Source organism: Chiloscyllium plagiosum, unplaced genomic scaffold, assembly GCF_037043375.1.
Source record: "Chiloscyllium plagiosum isolate Xiang-an unplaced genomic scaffold, Cpla_swu_hap1 HiC_scaffold_53X, whole genome shotgun sequence".
Classification (NCBI taxonomy): domain Eukaryota; kingdom Metazoa; phylum Chordata; class Chondrichthyes; order Orectolobiformes; family Hemiscylliidae; genus Chiloscyllium; species Chiloscyllium plagiosum.
Window position 1 is genome coordinate 27222648 of NW_028270191.1, and position 21891 is coordinate 27244538.

General features: G+C 39.2%; 1 pseudogene across 1 annotated transcript; it reads left to right on the forward strand.

Annotated features, from left to right (window-relative positions):
- Positions 1-748: 748 nt before the first annotated feature.
- LOC122545175 (Ig heavy chain C region, membrane-bound form-like) lies at positions 749-20264 on the forward strand (annotated as a pseudogene). The gene is made up of 9 exons (XR_015755682.1): positions 749-866; positions 999-1307; positions 2516-2584; positions 11163-11462; positions 13539-13847; positions 15706-16014; positions 16463-16792; positions 19661-19788; positions 19929-20264. The product of XR_015755682.1 is annotated as an Ig heavy chain C region, membrane-bound form-like (transcript).
- Positions 20265-21891: the final 1627 nt, after the last annotated feature.

The following is a 21891-nucleotide window of genomic DNA, read 5'->3' on the forward strand; positions in this document are numbered from 1 at the left end:
TACACACACATTCTTAACATATTCATTTTAGACATGCTGGATATTAGCTTGCCTAAATTGAATTTAGAAATGCCAAATACAAATGATATCTTATTTTGTAATTTGAGAGAAACTTGAGTGGTTGCAGAAATAAAGTCAGTAATTGTATTGTCTGACAATGGTATTGAACTTCGTTTTAGCTTTTTCTGCTTGTGGTTGAATGTAGAATTAAAGGGAGTTAATTTCCAATTGAATATTCTATACATAATCACTTTGAACACGCTCTGTATTCAGTTGCATAAAGTGAATTTAGAAACTTCTGGTATGATTTACAAGTTATTCGGAGACTTGGAGTGTCCAGAAAAAAATATGGCCAGTTAATTATTTGGCTGGTAATATCTTCGAACTTTGGTTTTAGTTTTATTTACTCGTGAATGCATGTTAAAATACAGAGAGCCAACTTCCAATTGAATTTGTTTTGTTGTTTTAAACAAAATATCTGAAAACTTCATTTGAAAAATACTTCAAGCTGTTAAATTTCACTTTCCCCATTCAAAAAACACTTCCTAGCAGGCTAATCAGCAAAACAATATCCCAAGGTGTGTATATTTCCATGTTTAAGAATAATCTCGTGTAAATATGAACCTATCTGTAAGGGCTGTGCAAGGTGATACGAGGATCCAGTCTCAGCCTCCGGCAGGAAACCAATAGGCGGAACCTGTAAACCTGCCCCTTCTGATGACCATATAAATCCGGGTCACTGTACTTTAGTTCAACACTCCTGGATCTGGTTTGTTTAGAAAGCTCTTGACAGAACCGTTTTCCACAAGTTATCAGAATGATTAAGTCAACAATTTTTCTCAGTTTGTTACTGACGTTCTTATCATGTGAGTGTTTTTTTGTTCATGTCTCTCTTTGTTACTGTCTCAATGTTAGTCTGCCTCAGGAATGTAAAAGACTCAGGCATCATTGTATCAGCATTAATTCTCATGGGTTCTTTACTTTTTTCATTTTTAAAGGTGTCCAGTCGGAGATTGTTTTAACTCAACCAGAGGCACAAAGTGGCCATCCCGGAGCCACCCTGAGACTGACCTGTAAAACCAGCGGCTTCGATCTTACCAGTTACTGGATGAGCTGGGTCCGACAGGTTCCCGGACAGGGGCTGGAGTGGCTGCTTGAATACAAAAGTTCATCCAGCAGTAACTATGCCCCAGCGATTAAGAATCGATTTACTGCGTCCAAAGACACTTCAAACAACATCTTTGCGTTGGAGATGACGAACCTGAAGATCGAAGACACCGCCATCTATTACTGTGCAAGATACCACAGCGAGAGGAACCAGGGCTGGACCCGTTCAAAAAACAGCTCAAGGGGACATTTTGCCAATTTCATCGTTAACTGACGGTCAGTACCCGTTTTAAATTCAGTTCAACCAACTGCGATCTGAAGCCCACCTCGGGCTGCCTTTTACAACCCTATCATAGAGGAAACATACCATTGAAACTAACAAACTCGGTGATATCATGGGACAATGTTTTTGGCATGTCGTATGTACTGCTTACTCTTCCACCATTTAAATGCTTGGACATAATGTTAGTTTTAATGTATCTGACATTTCGGGAAATGTTTGCTAATCGTGTTCTGTAAACCATGCCGTTAATTCTAAACACTATCAGCGCTAAATGTCTATTTCATATGAAAATTGAGACCCAGAGTGTATTACAGAAAATGTACAGGTGTAAATCGCTGTGATACTACAGTGGGTCACAGTGATGTGCACAGTGACATGCTCATACAAAAATCACTGACAAAGGTCTATTTCAAGCTGGCGATAATTATCATTGAAGGACAGGGAAAATAATGTGAGACTTAATTTAAATCCCATCCAGGAGTGACTCGTTTGGACAAATGTATAAAAATATTCTACTTTCCTCATGTTGATGGCCACATTAAATGCACGCTAAACTTGTAAAAATATTCCGACCTTTTAAAATACAGTGAATAGGAAAAGCTAAAATACTCCACGAAATCATTTTTAGAGGAGTCTGAATCACTTCTTTCCAGGAGTTGATGAAATTAAGTATCTACATTTTACAGTTTGCAGCCCGCTGTAGTATTTGACACAATGTGTCTCACAGTGACATACTGGGGTGACACTGCAATTATAATCAATACAAAAACCCGTCCAGCACCCATTGTTTGAAACGAGTCAATGTTTACCTGTACAGACTACCTAAACTCGCATTTCAGTATTAGTTCTCTGGGCTATTGTGCAATTATCATTGTTTAAATTGTAAATTTAATACGCAAAAGTGGTGATTATTATTGTAGCAGTTCGTGGTTTTGAGAATCAACTCTGTGTTACTCTGTGAAGTATAAAACATTATAGTAATTTAATACGAATGATCAGTATCCACTGTACAATTATAATGAGATGAAGATTTATCGCGACTTCATTTTGACAGTGGTTCTGAATATTTAGAATAATGCAGGTTTTTGTTTGTTTTTATGCAAAGTCAGTTATTGTGTGACCCAGTCCAGAGAATGTAACGCTGTGATTATCTTGGTTACTGGGGCCAAGGGACCATGGTGACGGTGACTTCAGGTAAGAATGTGAACTTTCTCAGTGACTTTATTTTTTGCTAACGTTCCATTCATGTGAATAATTCCTGAATTAAATGAAACTTAGATCCTGTGCTGAGCTTGGTTTGGTTCAGTTTGATTTTTGTTAAAACTGACAATAGACTTACTTTCAATCTCAGAAAATGACTGAAGTAGTGGTGGCGGATTCAGATACTCAGTGTATATATTTTTAAAAATCAGATGGGCATTCTGTGTGGCTGACCTACTTGAAACACCTAAAGTCTCTCAATTAGTCAGGTATAAGCAAAGTTTAATGACACCCACTATCTGTGAGTTTTATTATCGACAACAAATGGCAAGAACTTAAAGGTGTTGGAAATATCACTAAACAGGATGAAAATATGTTAATTTATTGAATATATTCCCTGGGTGCACAATGCTCTTACCATGATTGCATTTTGTCATTTGAGTTGTTAATTTTGTTGATGACAAGCACGTTGGATACTGTCATGGAATCTTCTAGCGGTGCTGCATTTCATTCTTTTGACTGGATGCTGAATGTGTTTTATTTGCTTCTGTTGAAAAGTTGATTGGGTTCTGACTTTGCTTTATTTGATTCTGTTGAATTGAGTTGTTCCATCTTGTGGAATTGAACTGCGTTTTCATGCTTTCAGTAATCGGTGTTTTCTATCAGCAAAAGAGATTGTCTCTCTGGATGACTCTCAATTACGAATATCTGTGAAGTTCTTTGTTTGTACTGAATCGTTTCTGCATTTGTTAAACGCGAGGCAATAGTTTTTCTGATTGATTGAAAACACTACATCCGTTTGTAACTGTCTGAAGACCAACTTAAGGCAAAAACACGGAAGTGTGAGAAATGAAAAAAAAGACGACTTTTTAGAGCTTTTTTTATATACACAATCTCAGTTCTCATTTTAAACTAGTTAAAGTCTGTTTTGAGTAGCCTCATTCAAAATAAAATTTGGGACTAAAATCTTAAGCTACCGAATTCATCAGATTTCATGATTGAGACTAACTTATCATAACATTCAATTATAATGTTTATCCATTGAACTAATTTTATTTTGACCTTAAGGCGATTAATCAATAGATGCCTTCAGCTGCTCTACTGTGCAGTGCACAAGATTGACATGATCAGAAATACTATATAGGTTGATAACAAATTGACTTGTTGCCGAAAATGTTAAAGCTTTAAGCTTTGTTCAATAAGTTATCTCAGAACCAAGGCAACTGTTATGACTTTTTATTTCTATTTGATTTAATTATTCGCTTGTGTGATGGTGAGCAGTTTTGATGGTTTCCAATTTGGGATATTTGTTGTGAGATTATGTTCTTGGTTCTGTTGAAAATGTTTGCAAAGAGACAATTTTGCTGCAAACACATCATTGATCCTCAGTGTTGTGATTTGGTAATCGTTGTTCAGTTGATGAGAGAATGTGCTTAGGTAAAATTAAGCTAATATATTGTTGAAGCTGTTTTTGATTTCTACATTGCTTTAGAAATGTTTGCATGGTTGTTGATAGTGAACTGCTCCAGTTTCCTCATTCATTGCAATCAGCATTGCAGTTGAACTTAACCTAGTATTAAGTGAAAGGCAAATCGCAAAGGATTTGGAAATGAAGGGAAACCAGATCCGTTAGGGCGCGAATTTTATTTGAAAGTAACAATTGGGACTGGTCTAATCCAAACCTTAAATTCGAAACTCAGAACTCAATTTTCTACTTAAATCACAAAGTCTGTCTTGAAACAGTTGACAAGTCACAAGAAATATAAATAGAATTTCAAAAATATAATGTTCTAATTTTTCTTGCGATTGAGCAAAAATGCCATTACTGTGATATCATTAATCAAGAATTACCTTTCAATTCCGCTGTACCCGACACACAAGTTTCCTGGCTGGAAGAGATCGTTGGAAAAGACGATTAAGAAATTCTGCTCCAAATATTTCGATGCAGAACAAATTGATTTCACTGAATTGATCAGTTTTTCAGTTTAACTTGAAATAATTAATTCTTTTCGATCTGATTAAATTAGATTTACAGGATTAAAAAATGTAACATTAACTGAGTGATTTAATCCATGCCATGCTTTAGATGTTCCCAATCCGTGTGTTTTAAGTAAGTAGATACATTTTGCAACAACATATCAACTGAAGAGTCATTCATTAGGAAACAGCTGCTATAGTCGATTATGTCACCAAGTCTAGATTTCGAATCAACTAAAATAATCCATCATCAACTCACCATGGGAATAAATGATGCAAAACCGGAGATTTTAAAGATTCCGTTCGGCCCAACAAGTCCAAACCTACGCGGAGCAACCACCCAGACACGTTCCCCGACATTTACCCCTAACACTATGGACAATTCAGCTTATACACATCGCCTGACCTGTACATCTTTGGACTGTGGGAGGAAACCAGAGCATCCACAGGAATGCCACCCAGACACGGGGAGAATGTGCAAACTCCATGCAGACAGATGCGCGAGGCGGGAGTTGAACCCGGATCCTCTGGTACTGTGAGAACCACTGAGTCACCGTGCCGCCCCCTTAATGTGCCTGTCCATGCTTTCCGACAGTTGCAGAATTCACAAATTTAGAGAAGACAGGAACTGGAGGGCAGTAGAGCACATTGTTTATTTAGGCACTGAGAATAGAGTAAGATTCATTTCAATTAATATACTGACGCGATTTTTGGAATGTAGCAATCTGAATGAGATTGCTCACATTAGTTAAGTGTTGATGATCATTTATTTCGACATCAGTTAAAGCGGGGAATGCAGACAGAAACTGTTTTCAATTCATACATTTGCTTTTTAAAAAAATCACTTTTTAGAAAGAGCGATCAAGGAAATAACTTGCCATTGCCAAGCACATCTGAGAGTAAATACTTGCCCTAATGTATCCAACAGACATGCATTTACAGAATGGAATGCAGTATTGGTTTTGAGTAGTGCGTGCAAAATTTCCAGAGTTCAAGAAATATTTTAAGAATATGCAGAAATAATTTGGAGAATATTCTATTTCCACCGGAACTGTGCTTCAATTGGTGAAATGGTACACCTCAATAATTTTCTTATTTACAATCACGATTAAGTTTATTAAATCAGTAGGTAATCTTACTTCACTGTGAAAACGTTCTGAGAAGCATTGATGCTTTCTCTCTGGCTCGTCCCTATTATGAAAGTTAAATTACAGTGAATACATTTGATGTGACTAATTGAGCAGATATATCTGCTCAGATCAAAACTGTTGTACAGTGTGTTCCCGTGTTACTCGACCGAGTTGTCAGCTGTTCCTGACCAGTTGTAAATCGACCCGTTCGGACACCTGAATCTCAGACATTTGAATTACATGCGGCGCTTCAAAACCACTTTTGTCTGCCAGAAATTAGGCACCACAGAATTGAGAGACCTGACTGAATTGTTACAATCAGAATAAACACTTCAGTAACAAATTGTAAGACCCCTGAAGTCAGGTGTTAGCAATGAAGGATATATCATTCAGTGAGACAGAGGGAAATATGCTGCATATTTTCTTTGCGCCTCTCTTGTCAGTGACGCATTTAGTAGCACAATGTAGAATCAAATTATTAAGAACTTATTGTCAGCATGTAATGTTACTGGCAAAGGTGATGTTACACTTCAAAAGCTTCTAATCCATTTCAACCTAAGCAGACCATCTGGTGCAGCAACATACATAGGATGAAGGGGAAGGGAGTTCTCAGTTGAAATCCAGTGACAGTAAATTTATGGCAGAGCAAATCCTAGTTTTATTCCTCTACAGTTCCCATAGAGCTTGAACAATTCGGAATTGCTATCAAACCATTCTTGGATAATTGTTGAAATGCTACTTTCATCGTGTAAGCATTTTGTAACAATCCCTGGTTGCTGAAATCCTTGGTTAATTATTAACAAATTTGTGCACTCTCAAACCGGTGGTCTGTGTTGTCGGAGATTGTGTTCAGATCTGGTATAATGTAGTGGTAGTGTCTCTGACTCTGAGACATGTGAATTGTGTACATTTACAATGTGTTGGAGAGGAATGTAATACCATGTCTTATCCGGTTAATTGGGGGGAAAAACATTGAGTTCTTTGAGTTCTGTTGGAAGTCCACTCACAGAGGCCTGTGAAATCGATTTAATCGCTGTCCAGACTTGGGCCTCAGGTATTAGACAGAGGTTTGGCGATTTGCAGCCTGTTTCAACTCAATATTTGTTCCCTGGCTTTTGGGAATTGTTAGCTGGGTTAATAGTGTAATTCCTCAAAGAAATCCGGGATCTTGACTTGCTGTTCTATCAATACCATTTATAACTAACCCACAATTAATTATTCCCAAAGCATATTTGATGACATTAAGTTGGAGCAGTTTTCGTTTGTATCAAACCATTACTGTTCAGTCCGGTGGGATTTTGGTTGAATCCAACACTTTGGTGTTAGCTTTTCAACCAGTCTTCAACGGATATCTCAGATCATCCAGTACACCTTCTTATAATGCTTTTCCAACAGAAGTCAGGTAAACTTAATCACTGTCTAAATCAATAGGTATAATTTCTCGTGCGGGAGAATATGAAAACAATTTGCTGAAGAAGGATCACTGCATTTGAAATGATAAGCTTCCTTTCTCTACACAGGAGCTGCCAGACCTGCCGCATTTCTTCAGAGAATTCTGTTTTTATTTCGGATTTCAAGCATTCAAAGTTTGTTGTTTCATATAAAATGTACTTTATATGAAACAAGTTGTTCAGAGAGAAAATATATTTTACCAAATTGTGAATTGTCAAAAATATTTAATATCACGTCATCGTTGAAAGTGAGTGATCTCATGTAGAGCCATAATTTCAGAAGAAACTGTATGATGAAGTAACAACCTGTTCCAGAGGGCAATGGCTGCTGTATAGAATTATAGAATCTCTATAGTGTTGAAACAGGCCATTTGCTCCAACAAGTCCATACCTACCCTTTGAAGAGTAACCCACCCAGACCCATTTCCCTACCCTATAGACCGTACATTTAACGCTAACAAATACATCTAAATTAGATATCCCTGAACACCACGTGCAATTTAGCATGGCCAATTCACCTGACCTTCGCATCTTTGGAGTGTACTTGGGTGGGAGTTATTCTGACCACTCAAATAGAGAATATCAATGTTCCTGTTCCAAATAATCAACACGAATTTTTAAAGAATGTTTTTAACAATTAATTTGTTGATATATCGTATTGAAAAGTGTCCAGCACCTTTGCTAGCTGAATGAATGACACAATAATAGGAATACATGATCAGGAATAAAGCACTCAGCCCCACTTAAAACATGGTACATCTGCGAGCTAACCTTTGACTAAAACTCTTTAACACATCTGATTAACAAGCAATAACTATCCCAGATTTAATGATTCAACTGCACATAACAAAGAGAGACACCATTTCTGAAAGATATTTGTGTGAGTATGCAATGTGACACAATGAGGCTGTAATTAATTGCTCGTGAAAATAAGTTTTAAGTTCCTGACAATTTCCAACTCAATCATTCCAGTCGTCAGATCCCTTTAATTTAACATTATTTTTCTTTATTCCAGGGAAATATAATGTATGCTTGCCGTTCTAAAAATGAGGAAAGTTCCTTGCCCATTAAATGATTAAGAAGTAGTTCACTGGAAATACAATCAAACGACACAAAATGAAACTATTAAGCACGTCATCTTTGTGTGGACATGCAAGCGCCAGAATAATCTTCATTTTTTCTAGTAGTTATTTGCATCTGTAGATAGGCGTGGAAATGTTAGGCATTTTACATCTCCTTGAGAGATCAGTCGACTTTGACCTCCTTGACTTTCTGACATTTGTGTGGTATTAACATTTTCACCGCTCTGTCAGGAAGTGAGTTCCATGGCTGTGATACAGAAAGAGTAAAGGGGCAATGAAAGAACTGCCAGTCAAAATGTAGTAATGTTTGGAGGAACAGTCAACAGTCTTACCCATACGCGATAAGATTGAACCCTTTTGTGTACTGTTCAACTAAAGAATGAACCTTTGGATTTCTCTGTCACAGAAAGGGTTTGAGGTCAAAACATCAAATGATTTCAAGAAGGTGATAGCTTTTTCAAGGGTTGAAGGAAACAATATGTATGTGGGGATAAAAAGTTGAACCGTGTACAATATTGGTTGAAAATTGTGAAAAAATTGAATGGGGCATGGTTGTTAAGTTTTCACATAACAGCAAAATTGGGTCTATAATTGACAATAAAAGTTATCTAAAAGTACAACGAGATCATGATCAGCTGGGCAAATGGGCAGAGGAGGGGCAGATAGAGTTCAGTTTCAACTGAATATGACTCATTGCATTTTGGGAACAGAAATCAGGAAACAACTTAAAGTGAATGGTAGTGCATTGGGTCGTGATATCGAACAGAAGCACCTGGGGATTCAGATACATAGATTCGTACAGAGTTAATGATATGGCAATGGGCAGCTTTGTCGAATATAGGGACCTGAGAGATCAGATACATATATTGTTAAAAGTGGTGTCTCAAGTAGCTGGCGTGTTGAAGAATGTGTTTGCAAAATGTGTTCTCATTGCACAGAGCATTGAGTATAAAGGTTGGGAGTTTGTGTTGCAACTGTACCTGACATTGGAATGAACTGTCGGAGGAAGTGGCAAATGCAGATCCAGTTACAAAATTTCCAAGACATTTGGACAGGTACAGGAACTGAATAGATCTGGATAGATATGGGCCAAATGCCAGCTAATAGAATTTGTTTAATTTGGGAACCCTGGTTGTCATGGACGAGCTGGGCCGAACGGCCTGTTTCTGTGTTGTATGACTCTCTAAATCTCTGACTTTATGGTGGAGTAGGCTGAAAGTTGGAAGCTGGTGATCTCGTGAGGAGGTAGGTTGGTGATGTGGTAGATTTTGAGCTGATAGGCCGTGAGGTGTTGGGTGGCTGCTGGGTAAGCTTGCATGCACCTAGTCTGGCAGGGTGGCATCAAAGCAAATCATAATGGTCACAAGGAAATAACTTGGTTACATTGTGCTTAGTAGGTGAGGGGTCGTTTGAGCAGCAATGTAGGGTGTCTCCCTGGTGCCAAGATGGTTAATTGAGTGGCCAGCAGGCTGCAGGGCTGGTTAGTTGAGAGCTGAGGAGGGTGCGGGGCTGGTTAGTTGGAGGTGGGCAGGGTGCCAGGCCAATTTGTTGAGAGGTCAACAGGGTGCAGGGCTGGTCAGTTGTGAGGTGGGGAGGGAGTCATGTTGGTTAGTTGAGTGGTAAACAGGGTGTCAGACTGGTTAGTTCAGACATTGGCAAGACGTCAGACTGGTTAGTTAAGAGGTGGGCAGGCTGCCGGGCTGGTTAGGTGAGAGGTGGGCAGGGTATCGGGAAGTTTAGTTGATCGGCTTAGCAGAGTGCTGGGCTGTACTGATGTGACAAGCGGATATGATGTCAAAATGTAAAGGTCGGAGTGTAGCGAAGGGCAGATGGGAACGGAGCTAGGATGCAATATGCACAGGTTGACTTGGGTAAAATGAGAGGTCAGTGGTGAAGGTCTGAGGTCATATCTGGTGGAGTGGCATCCTGTCAGGGGTTGTGAAAAGTCTGATTTCAGGACTAGATTCACCAAGGACCAGGTGCAGTGTAGCAGGAGTGGAATTGAGTGAAAAGAATCGAGATTACATTCTCGTCCAGAATATGGATTGCCTTGAATGTGTGTTATCTCTTGCGATGAAGGTCATGTGTTCCGAGGGTGAATGAAAGTGTAACAGTGTAGGGGTTGTCAATGTGAGTGGAAATTGAGGTTTAGAGAGAGAGTCAGAGCGGTGGTTAGTCTGAGAGATTAGAGGTTTACCATGAACTGCTTGTAAGTTTAATAGTTATTGAAGTAAAAGAGTACTTGCTCATCTCTCGAATCATATTCACATAAATGCTCAGTTCAGCTAGCTGTCACACTCCAAAGTCTCTGAACATTAATGGTCCTCTAAGTTTCAGCGGCCTCCAGAATTCAGATAATTGTCAAGTCGATCATTGAGCTTCCAGATAATTGGCATGATATCAGCTGTGACAGACATTCTCTCAGTCCCAGTGCCCTGCAACTGCCTTCTTCACAGAGAGGAGATTCTGACTGACATTGATAAGCGAGGAAGGGATACTGGACTCGAAACGTTCACTCTGGTTTCTCTCCACTGATGCTGCCAGTTGTTGGGTTTCTCCAGCAACTTCGGTTTTTATTTCCAATTCCAACTTCCACGTTTTCTTGGTTTGCATTTTGTGAAACGACTGTGCTTGTCACCTGCAATCCAATGAAAGTGTTAGTTGGGGAGATTTTCTAACAGTTACTTTTCGTGGGATCAGGGCGTTCTTATTTCTAAGTTATATAGTAATGGTCAAGGTCGAGGGCATGTTTCTGAAGAGGGAACCAATAGATCATGATCAACGACTGATTGGAAACAAAAATAAACTCAAGGTATGCTGTAGATTTTAGCAGGAACACACTGGCATACATTTACAGCTGAGGAAACATTTGGGTAACCAATAAGGTCGTATTAACCGAAAGTAACTTGCTCAATTGTTCATTCTATCCTAGAGACTGTATCTACCCCCACACTTTATGGACTTGTCTCCTCCTGTCAGCAACACAACGCCGACGGTTCAGTGATCTTTGGTTGTTTGGCCATGGACTATTCCCCTGACGTTACCAAGGTGACCTGGAAGAAAGGTGGGCAGCCAATCACGACTGCATTGAAGACTTATCCATCCGTGAGAAACAAGAAGGGAACTTACACCCTGAGCAGCCAGTTAACCCTGCCTGAGTCGGAAGCGGATTGCAGCAAAATCTCCTGTGAGGTTCAACACAGCGGGTCAAAGCAGAGCACTGGAATGCCATGTAAGTCTTGTGGGAACTGAGGTGAACAGTACATCTGTGGTTAACATGAATAGGGCATTAGTTATAATACATTTGACATAGCCATAGAGATATACAGCACAGGAAAAGGTCATTCGGCCCATCCAGTCCAAGCCAATCAATAACAGTTCCCTCACTATTCCAGTTCAATATGTCCGCAATTGATCCATTGCTTTGTGTGACTTGGCATTTCTTATATGCATCTAAATATTTCTCACATATTATGCGGGGCTAAGCTTCGACATGACTTACTGGCACTGAGCTACAGATTCACACCCTCTGTGTGATTTTGTTCTCCCCGATATCCTCCTGTCCTTACCTTAACCCTATGCCCTTGAGACATTGCTCCATCCATTAAGGGAAAAGGTTTTGTTCTGTTTACTCTGTGTATGTCTACCATAATTCCAAACATCACAATCATCTTCTCTCTCAATCTTCTCTGCTCCAAGGAAAATCCCAGTTTGGCGAATCACATTTCATAATTAAAAACTTCCAGCCCAGGAAAAATCCTGGAATATCTCAACAATGCTGCCTTCTGTCTAATCACATTCCTTCCATAACATGGAGTCCTATACTACGCACGATGCTTCATGTCTGGCTTAACCAGTATTTCATTAATTTCCAGTATCATCTCCCAACACCTAATGTAAATGTCTTGGCTCATAAAAGCAAATATCCTTCACACATCCTTAGCCTTTTTATCCCCCTGCCACATTACTATAAGGGATCGATGGGCATGCAATCTTTTTCAGGGTTCCACCATTCAAAACATAATACCTCTTAGTTTCTTCTGACCAAGTGCATCACCTTACAGTTATCCATAATGATTTCAATTTGCCATTTCTCAGCACAAGTGGCCAACCCTTCTGTATCTTGCTGCAATCTAAAGCTATCATGGTCACTACCTGCCAACACGGCAATTTTCGCTTCATCTGTGAACTTACTAGCCAAATCTCCTGCAGTATATTCTAAATCACTTTTACATAATAGAGACAACAATAAATCAACACTGAATCCTGCAGAACACCGCTAGACATATACTTCCAGCCACACAAACATCCTACGGCCATTATCCTCTGCACTCCGCCACTCAGCTACCTCAGGATTCAATTCGTCAAATTGACTTGATCACACCTGGCTCTGATCTTTACGATTATCTGGACATCGACTTATTTCTGCGAAAACTACCATCAAATTGGTCAGACATGACTTCCTCACAATAAATTCGTGCTGAGAATTGTTGATTACTCTTCCAGATGAAGGTTAATTCCCCTCTCCATAGTTACAATGTCTTCCCTACTACTGAATCTAGATTGAGCCGAGCCTGTGGTTTCATTGTTTTTCCCTTCATCCGTCCTGCATAACAATACCACACTGGCAGTTTTGCCATATCCCCTGTGGCCAGGAATTATAAATTATTGCCAGCGACCCACTATTTCATCCTTTACCTGGCATACATTTTATTTGCCCTGGAAATATAACTATTTTTCATCCAGCAAGGCAGCACATCACATCATCTATCCTAATTCCTGAAAAAAAACATCACAACACTTCACCATGTTTTCGATACCCACATATTCCCTCACACTGGTGAACATCAACAATCTTTACCGCCCTTCTACATCTTTCCCTGTCTCGCTTGAAGGCATTATATTTGGAATATTGAACTGCCACGCCTGCCCCTCTCTCAACATGTCTCCATGATATCAACACTTCCTCCTTTATGCCGTTTCCTCATCTGCCTTGTTTATCATACTCCTTTCATTGAAATGAATACCATCCAACCTTACTACCTCACCCTCTGATTTAACTGGCCTATCATTTCTGTGCCTTCTTGACTTCCTTGCTGTGACCTGTAGTTTTAGCATTACATTGTCATTATCACATCGTCCTGCTAATTGTAATGTGTTGATCTCAGCTTCTATAACACTCTGCATAATTATGATACTTGTAATATCAAGGTTAGTATCAATTAGCCATAATAAACTTTGTTATAATAGAAGTGAATGTATTTGTTATCAAATTTGTCAGATAATTTATGCAATGTTTTCCATAAAGGTCCACTTCTCCAGCCAACTCTTCTTCTCACCGTGAGTCCCAGTGAAGAAATCGCAAGCAGCAGGTTTGCAACCATCGTGTGTTCAATCATGGATTTCCATCCGAAGGAAATCTCCGTGACATGGTTGAAAAATGGCCAATCCGTGGATTCTGTTGTCTTCACATCTCCTGTGTGTGAGGCGGATGGGAACTTCTCGGTGATGAGTCGGCTGACAGTCCCTTATGGTGAATGGTTCAACAGCGCAGTGTATACCTGCCAGGTCACTCATGGAGAGAACACTCAAAGTCAAAACATCACCACACCCCAGGGTAAGACATACATACGAGAGAACTAGAAATCATTTTGAACTCCGATGTTAATCAGATACACACATTTATCAAATTTAGTGAACAGCACTAAGGTGTACAGCATCCCATTCACAAACGTGTCATGTATTTCAGTTTGAGTGTTACATTGGCGTTGCTCATAATTCAACATTATGTCAAATCAGAAAAGCATGTTTCTCTCTATATTCAAGACATATAGACAGTGAGCTGGATTAACCGTCTTTTTTTAAAGTAGTTTGTTGGCAGACCACATTTGGAGCGGCAGAGTGCCGAATCCATACCTGGTGACTTGCTTAAGGATAAAGGGGTTGGGAATGGGGGAGGGGTCCGTGTCTTGTGGGGGCCGGGCAGCAGGGTCAGAGAAGTATTTCTTTGAAACATAGAACATGCTGAGCGGCCGAGATTGGGTGAAAGTTGAGTAAATGTTTTGGCCAGTAGGCTAGAGTAGGACATGGTGGCATATCCTCGGAGTCATAGGGTGCACCATTTGGCACTGAGATGGGGAAGAATTTCTTCAGCTAGAGGGGGGTGCATGTGTGGAATTCATTGCTGCAGAGGGTTATGGAGGCCAAGTCAGTGACTGTATTTAAGGTGGCGATAGATCGGTTAGTACATGGAGAAGGCTGGAGAATGGGGTAGAAGAACATACCAGCTATGATCGAATGGCAGGGCAGACTCGATTGGCCGAACTGCCTCATTCTGCACCTTTATCTTACTATCTTGTGGTCTCAAAATGACATGATTGAAATGTGCAGCGACCCTTTTTTCAAAGTAGATAAAAATGTGTTCAGTGCTTCATTTCCAGCACAGGAATGACCTGTTGTCCTTGGGCATTGTACGTCATAGATTTTATCTGGTACTGAGCTCTTCAACTTCATTCATGGGACCAGATCGCAGACCAAGTTTGTATCACATTTGATTAATCTGGATAAACATGACCTAATTAAGCCTCTTTAAGATACTCTCTGCAATTAGTGGATGTGGCAGGAGAATACATTTTAGTGGTAAGGCGACAGTAGGGATGAACGATCTAGGAATTTGAGTCAGGCTGATAGAGCCCAGGGTGAGGATGGAAATGTTCATGCAGTAAGCAGTGGAAGTCTGAATAATACTCGTGCAAATTTCCATCAAGTTGGTAGAATAATTTAAGACACGTATTTGTTTAGTCTTTGTTCTACTAAGAAATTCACTGTTTTGTTTTTAGATCAACTCCAAATTTGATAGGAGTAATAATATCTCATGGTATGTTTTAGAGAATGATCTCACACCAATAATGTCAATTATTTTCAATAACGTTAAACATATTGAATAGAATTTCTGTGACTGATCACTGCCCCGTAACACCTTATATCCTCTGCAAATGCATGAGAACAAAGACAATAATTATGGTTGTTTACAGTTTGCCCAAAATTGGGGATATAATGTGGCATTCAGAATGCCCAGCAACATTTGCAAGTAAGTTTCATGAACATAGAAATGAAGTCGTTATGTTCAGATTACTCTTGTCACAAGTATCAATGGATGGTCGTAAGTGAGAGAAGAAGTCTGGAAGGAAGGTAATTCCATGTGTTACGCCATGGTATCTTTGATTTTACTTTTTCAAAGGTTTCACTTGTTACAAATCCAGTGTTCTTTATGAATGATTACACGGGGCATGTTATAGATAATAACAAATGTTTTCACAAATCAAAATATCTCAACAACAGGAACCATCATTTTAGCAATAGTTGGAAGCTGCCATGTCAAAGGTGGTTTCTTCACTTCATGTGGGAGTAGCCTGAAGGCTCGGTGTTTTGATTCTAAAGAGGCATTTTTCATTGATTTGATTTTTGTTTCATAGGAGGTAATGAGTGCCACGATTACACAGTTAAAATCCTACCACCGCCAGTAGAACAGGTCTTACTGGAGGCGACGGTGACATTAACCTGTGTTGTGTCCAATCTTCCTTCTGGAGTCAATGTCACCTGGATACAAGAAAAGAAGACTCTGAAATCAGAGATTGCTAACCAGCCTGGAGAAGATCCCGACAGCGTGATCAGCAAATTGAGCATTTCTACTCAAACCTGGCTGAGTCACGTTAGTTTTGAATGTGTGGTGAACCATCCGTATCTACCGACTCCTCTGAGAGACTCCATCCGCAAGGGAAATGGTGAGCGGTGAGATGAAAGAACAAAGTATTCCATGTGTAATCTAGATCCAGTTACATACATGGCATGCTTAGATTGGCTCCAAATAACGTTGGGAGCATGAAAGATGTGTCTGATAGCAGGATAGCTAAATATCTGATCGAGAACAGAATGGACCAAAGGTTGATCTTTTATGATCATAAGTCAAATGAAGTGGGAAGAAACCTGGTTTGTGTTTTTAACATCAGCAATGACAAATGGACAGGATGTCTTAGAAACATGGTGTCGACTTTCGAATTAAACTCTTTACTCTTAATGAACAGAATGGATATCATTCTGCTGGTTTAGAAAATGAGAGTGTATAAAGCCCAAATTTAAAAACAAAACTGGCATATTTTAATATGTAGTGAAATTGCAATATTGATTCTGGATTTTTATAGTTAATTTATATTTGTTTCAAATATTCTTCAGGAGAAAAGCTACTGGAGCCTTCAGTGTCTATCCTACTGCCACCAACAGAAGACGTTTCCGCTCAGAGGTTTCTCTCCCTCACCTGTTTAGTGAGAGGCTTCTACCCCCGAGAGATCTTCATCAAGTGGACAAACAATGACAAGCCAGTGAATCCCAGTAACTACAAGAACACCGAGGTGATGGCGGAGAGCGAGAACACCTCCTTCTTCATGTACAGCCTGTTATCCATTACAGCAGAGGAGTGGGCCAGCGGTGCTTCTTACTCCTGTGTGGTGGGACATGAAGCGATTCCATTGAAGATCATCAACAGAACAGTCGATAAATCCAGCGGTAAACCAAGTTTTGTGAACATTTCACTTGCACTGATGGACACTATTAATTCATGTCAATAAAAAACTCAAAGTTGCTTTTAATAATTCAACAAAAGTAATAAAGCTTTTTCCTCAAATTGTGATTTAAATATACAACCGTTTAATTAATTGTGTTTCCCACTTTTACTTATATTCCACCTGTAAAGTTAAGTTGGATTATTAACAGGTCTAGGACTCGTGTCTTGTGCAGTTAATGTCCCCTGCTCAGGTAAACTTAGGATCGGAGGCAGAGTAAAGCTCACTCAATGCCAGATTCTGCAAAGTACCTTAACCATCTTAAATTCCATTAAAACGAAATCTGAAAATGCCCAATTTCTCTCAAGTAAAGACCACGAACTTTGAACTTTGTTTTCCTGATTCCCCGATTGCACATTCTCACAAAATTCATGTCGGCTTTAAACTGCCACAATGCAACAATTGCGAACGCAATCTTAAGAGACATTTGGAATTAGTTTTGATTGGAAAATGCCAATCGCAAACAGTGCAGAGTAAGTTGAATATAATCCTTGTTTCTGTGGAACGAGGGATCTTGTACCAGTGCAGTGGTTGACAGAATGCATCTTTATTTCCACACCAAAGAGACCCGAATGGAAGGTTATTGTTGTTGAGCCGAGGTAGGGGGAGAGGGGAATTATTAATGGTCTGTACTCTTACTCACTCTGCAGAGTTTTCAAGACAGAAGTCCTCTGAAATGTAACCCAGTTGCTGACAGTAACAGCCAGCTTCTTATTTACTGTCCGAAGATTCCATGTTTCCATATAAAATAATACCATTTTGTCTGCCGAATTCGATTGACCCTATTAATCGTTTGTTAACATTGACTCCCCTTAATCCAAAACTGGTATTTACATTATCCCAGTTTGTCATCCATAGTTTTGTCTCAGTTTTCTGGAGCACATGGGGATAAATTCTGGTATTCGAACATCTGACATAATTTTGCTTCACGTACAGAACATTTGTAGATATTTTGTAATCAGCATGTTCAGAAATGCAATTCTGCATATCTGGAGTAGTGGGGATTTGAGATCAGGTCTCTGGTCTCAGAGACAGAAATTCTTTCGCTGTAACAAAAGAGTTGCTCACATCGAGGGCCGAAGGGCCTGTTCTGCGCAGTATTGTTCTATGTTCTAAAGCATTTATCTCTCCACGACGATCAGAAATGTTCCTGACAACATCAGAGTCAGATATAAATGTTGACAATCCATAAAAACTGGAACAATAATTCAAATTACAGTCTAGTATAACAACTGAAACAGTTTCAGAGAAATGCTCACAAATACACACATAAAAACACATACACAGGCTCTCACCTAAAAGCACATGCTTATGCACAACATAAACGTGCACACAGATGAACTGTCACACACTCTTACATACACAGAGCCACACATGCAAATGGTACTTGAACACTCATCTAAGCTCCCACAAAAACGCACATACACAGAAAGAATAGCACGTGCACAAGTGAACAAGGATATCCACACATAATTACGAAAAGCATAGACGCAAATTAATACACAAATGGACATGACTGCATTTCTATTCATGCAGCATAATGCTGACAGACATACATTCGTACGCACACAGATACAACATCTGAAAAATGTCCTCCCACATGTAAACTCACACAGACACATATGAGCACAGAGTTAGACATTAATATTATTATTTTTTAATTTTCATAATCACAAACATATGATTGCAGAGGCAGCTTAATTTATTTTTAAACCACTTTGATCAGCACTTATACATGGTCACACACACACATAAATTCAGAGTCTCACATGCAGACGCGCAAGTAATGGGGCGTTTATTAAACAAGGAGAATGGCACAAGCGTCAGCAAACATCCACACATAATAACACAAACAAGCACATCAGACAGTGGTTTAGGATAGATTGCCACACAAACAGAGATCATCACGCAAAGATAAACATCCACCAAACATGACGTTGCATGCTCACATTTATTGAGCACAAAAATGAAAATAACCTAATGTAGGTAGGACCTGAAATAGACAGATCCTACTGTCTATTGGTAGCATGGCACTAACGAAAACTAAACACGCACAAGGACATTAAAAGATTAACATAGGCGTCAACGAAGTGCCATTTTAGCATGATGATGCTTACACATTGTGAAGGGAACAAGATTTACATACAAAATACACGTGAGCACATCAGCAGTGAAGAATATGAGTATGTTTATTCATGCACACACTCCAAAATGGGCAAGTGCAAAGTAAGAGACACGCCCACGAACACAAGGAAAGATATACACATCAAACAGTAGAAAAAATAAATTAAGAGAGACATGGACAAAAACTTAATCCTAAATATGCAGATCCTACAAACAAAAATATGAAGCAATGTTTTTACTGTGGATGAAATTTATAATCATGATTTGCCAAGCAATTGGTCACCAATATATCATGAAGATGAGAACCATATTTGAACCTTTATCCAGTGATGGCCAAAACTTTGAACTAAACTGCGATCACAGCCCATATTTAAAGTATAACGATAAAATTAAAATATTTGTTCTCAGTAAGTATTCCTCAAATGATAATATTCTTCAATGATAGATTAAAAGGCAAAGTAATTCAAAGTTTTCTGGCACGGACAGTAAGGAAAAATGTACAGTTAGTATTAGTAATTTCTTGCTGAGAGTCAGTAATGCATTACTACATGCAGATAGAGTCAAACCTGAGAAACACCTGACTGCCTGAAGAAGATGCAACGGTCTCTAATTACAATACTTAGGTGCAGATAGATCAGTCAGGATCAAGAAACAATCTGAATACGTTCTCTCGGCTTTATATTCATAGATTCAATAGATCGCACTTGGATTGAAGACTATGAGGATGATAATGGCAACATCTGGACAACTGCTTCCACATTCATCACCCTGTTCTTCCTGAGTATTTTCTACAGTGCTGCCGTCACTCTGGTGAAGGTGAGAGTAATCAAATATTTCACACAGCAAGGAGCCAAAGATGTCTTGTGAAATATCAAAGTGTGCCACTGAATACAACTGAGAACCTGAATGCATCTGATCATAAACATCTGCATCATGACTTTATCTCTCTTTTCCAGGTTAAGTGAATGAGTTGTGGACACCGTAGATTTTCCTCATCTATTTATCAAGGCTTCTGAATTCCCAATCCACAATCTGTCCTGTTGCTGACTCGAACAGTGAGTTCACTTAAGTTTGTCAGTGTGTAACTGTAATAAATATTGATGGCCTTTCACTTTCACTTTGATATCTTTGAGATTATTATAGTTGGAATAATTTATAGCTTCCCAATTCAACTTGTTTTTTTTTACTTGTTCCTTATTCAGAATGGTTGACTCCCTTATATGTTGAGCCCTTGTATTCTCTTTCTGGCGAATGTTACAGATGTACATAAAATTCACGGCTCATAGTGCATGCAATCGCGTCTCAATGTAGCATCCAGTCAATATATTCACTTCTATTAACTTTAACATAAGCTTTTCGATAAAAATGCTTCTGAAATGGTTAATAAATCTTGAATGAAATGCACTAACTTTGAGTTTGCTTGATTCTTTCTTCAAGTCCAATAAGTAAAAATATATTTTCCCAAGGATCCACGTCCCATTCCCTTCCCAGCAAACACTTTTCACTTGATCTGTCCAGTTGTGTTTCATCCAGTCATAAGGTTAATGCTGCGCCACCAAGTGGACCACTAATATAAATGCATCTTTCGCACTGTCTGTCTAATAGAATTCTCCAGAGGCAGAATGATGAGACACCGTTTCCTCTTAAGCACAAATCGTCACACCCACGGGTCATGTGATAATAAAAATCAGGAACATTGCTCCACAGAAACGTATAAGAGGCAGGCAATGGAATTAGAAAGTTGAATCTGGTTAAAAACTAAAACTAAAAGTACTCCCAATGTCAGGACAGCCTGGGTTAGTAATGCATAACTCGACACCCCAAATGTCCAACTAAACGTTCATCAGCCAAAAATGTCAACGTTCAGTCACATATGCAGGCACAACACATGAACAAACCAGGGCTGGATTCTCTCAACTAAAGTTTTTCTCACACATACGACTCATGGAGCATAAATTCTAGGATCTATTTGACACACCACACCTCTCAAATCACATTAAGTGAGGCTGTGATATGTTTTATACAGGAATATTACTGAACAGAAACCCTCAAAAATTATAAATCACAGCTCGATTTCGATCAGGCAAGGCAGAAATCAGATGTACAGTCGGAATTCAGCACCAATCATTGAAACTGTTTGCAGAGTCTGGATCCGATCTGGTCTAGAGACTCTGAAGACGTCTCTACTGATCATAGTTTTTTTAGTTCGGGAAGCTATATATGTAGTATGAATCCCTTATGAAAACAATTGTAGATTTTTCAAATAATCCATCAATTTAGATTTGTCTCTGCCAAATCTGATATCTAGAACACCCAACGATCTGTGACTACTCGAGACCTGATAAGAAATCCACAAAACGAAGCTTTTCCATGTATTTTAATTTATCATTTCATCGTTAAACATGAAATTTATACCTCTGCAAGGGACAAATGATCAACTTAAATACAGACATTTACCTTCTCAAATTTGAAATGAATTGGTCATTTGAAGAAAATCGGCACACACAGAGGCTCTCCCTAAAACGTTCGAACATTAGTCGCATATGTTGTGGTTCTGTTCGCCGAGCTGGGAATTTGTGTTGCAGACGTTTCGTCCCCTGTCTAGGTGACATCCTCAGTGCTTGGGAGCCTCCTGTGAAGCGCTTCTGTGATGTTTCCTCCGGCATTTATAGTGGTTTGAATCTGCCGCTTCCGGTTGTCAGTTCCAGCTGTCCGCTGCAGTGGTCGGCATATTGGGTCCAGGTCGATGTGCTTATCCACAGATCAATCACAACTGCTGTTTCAAAGCATCACGCCAGGCAAAATGCGAATGCACCTTGAATGTCATAATTAATCCTGAGTCCGCTGCACATTTTACAGGAGTAGAAATTATCTAAAGCATTCGCTGCATTCACGTAAGTTTCACTTTATCTTGTTTTG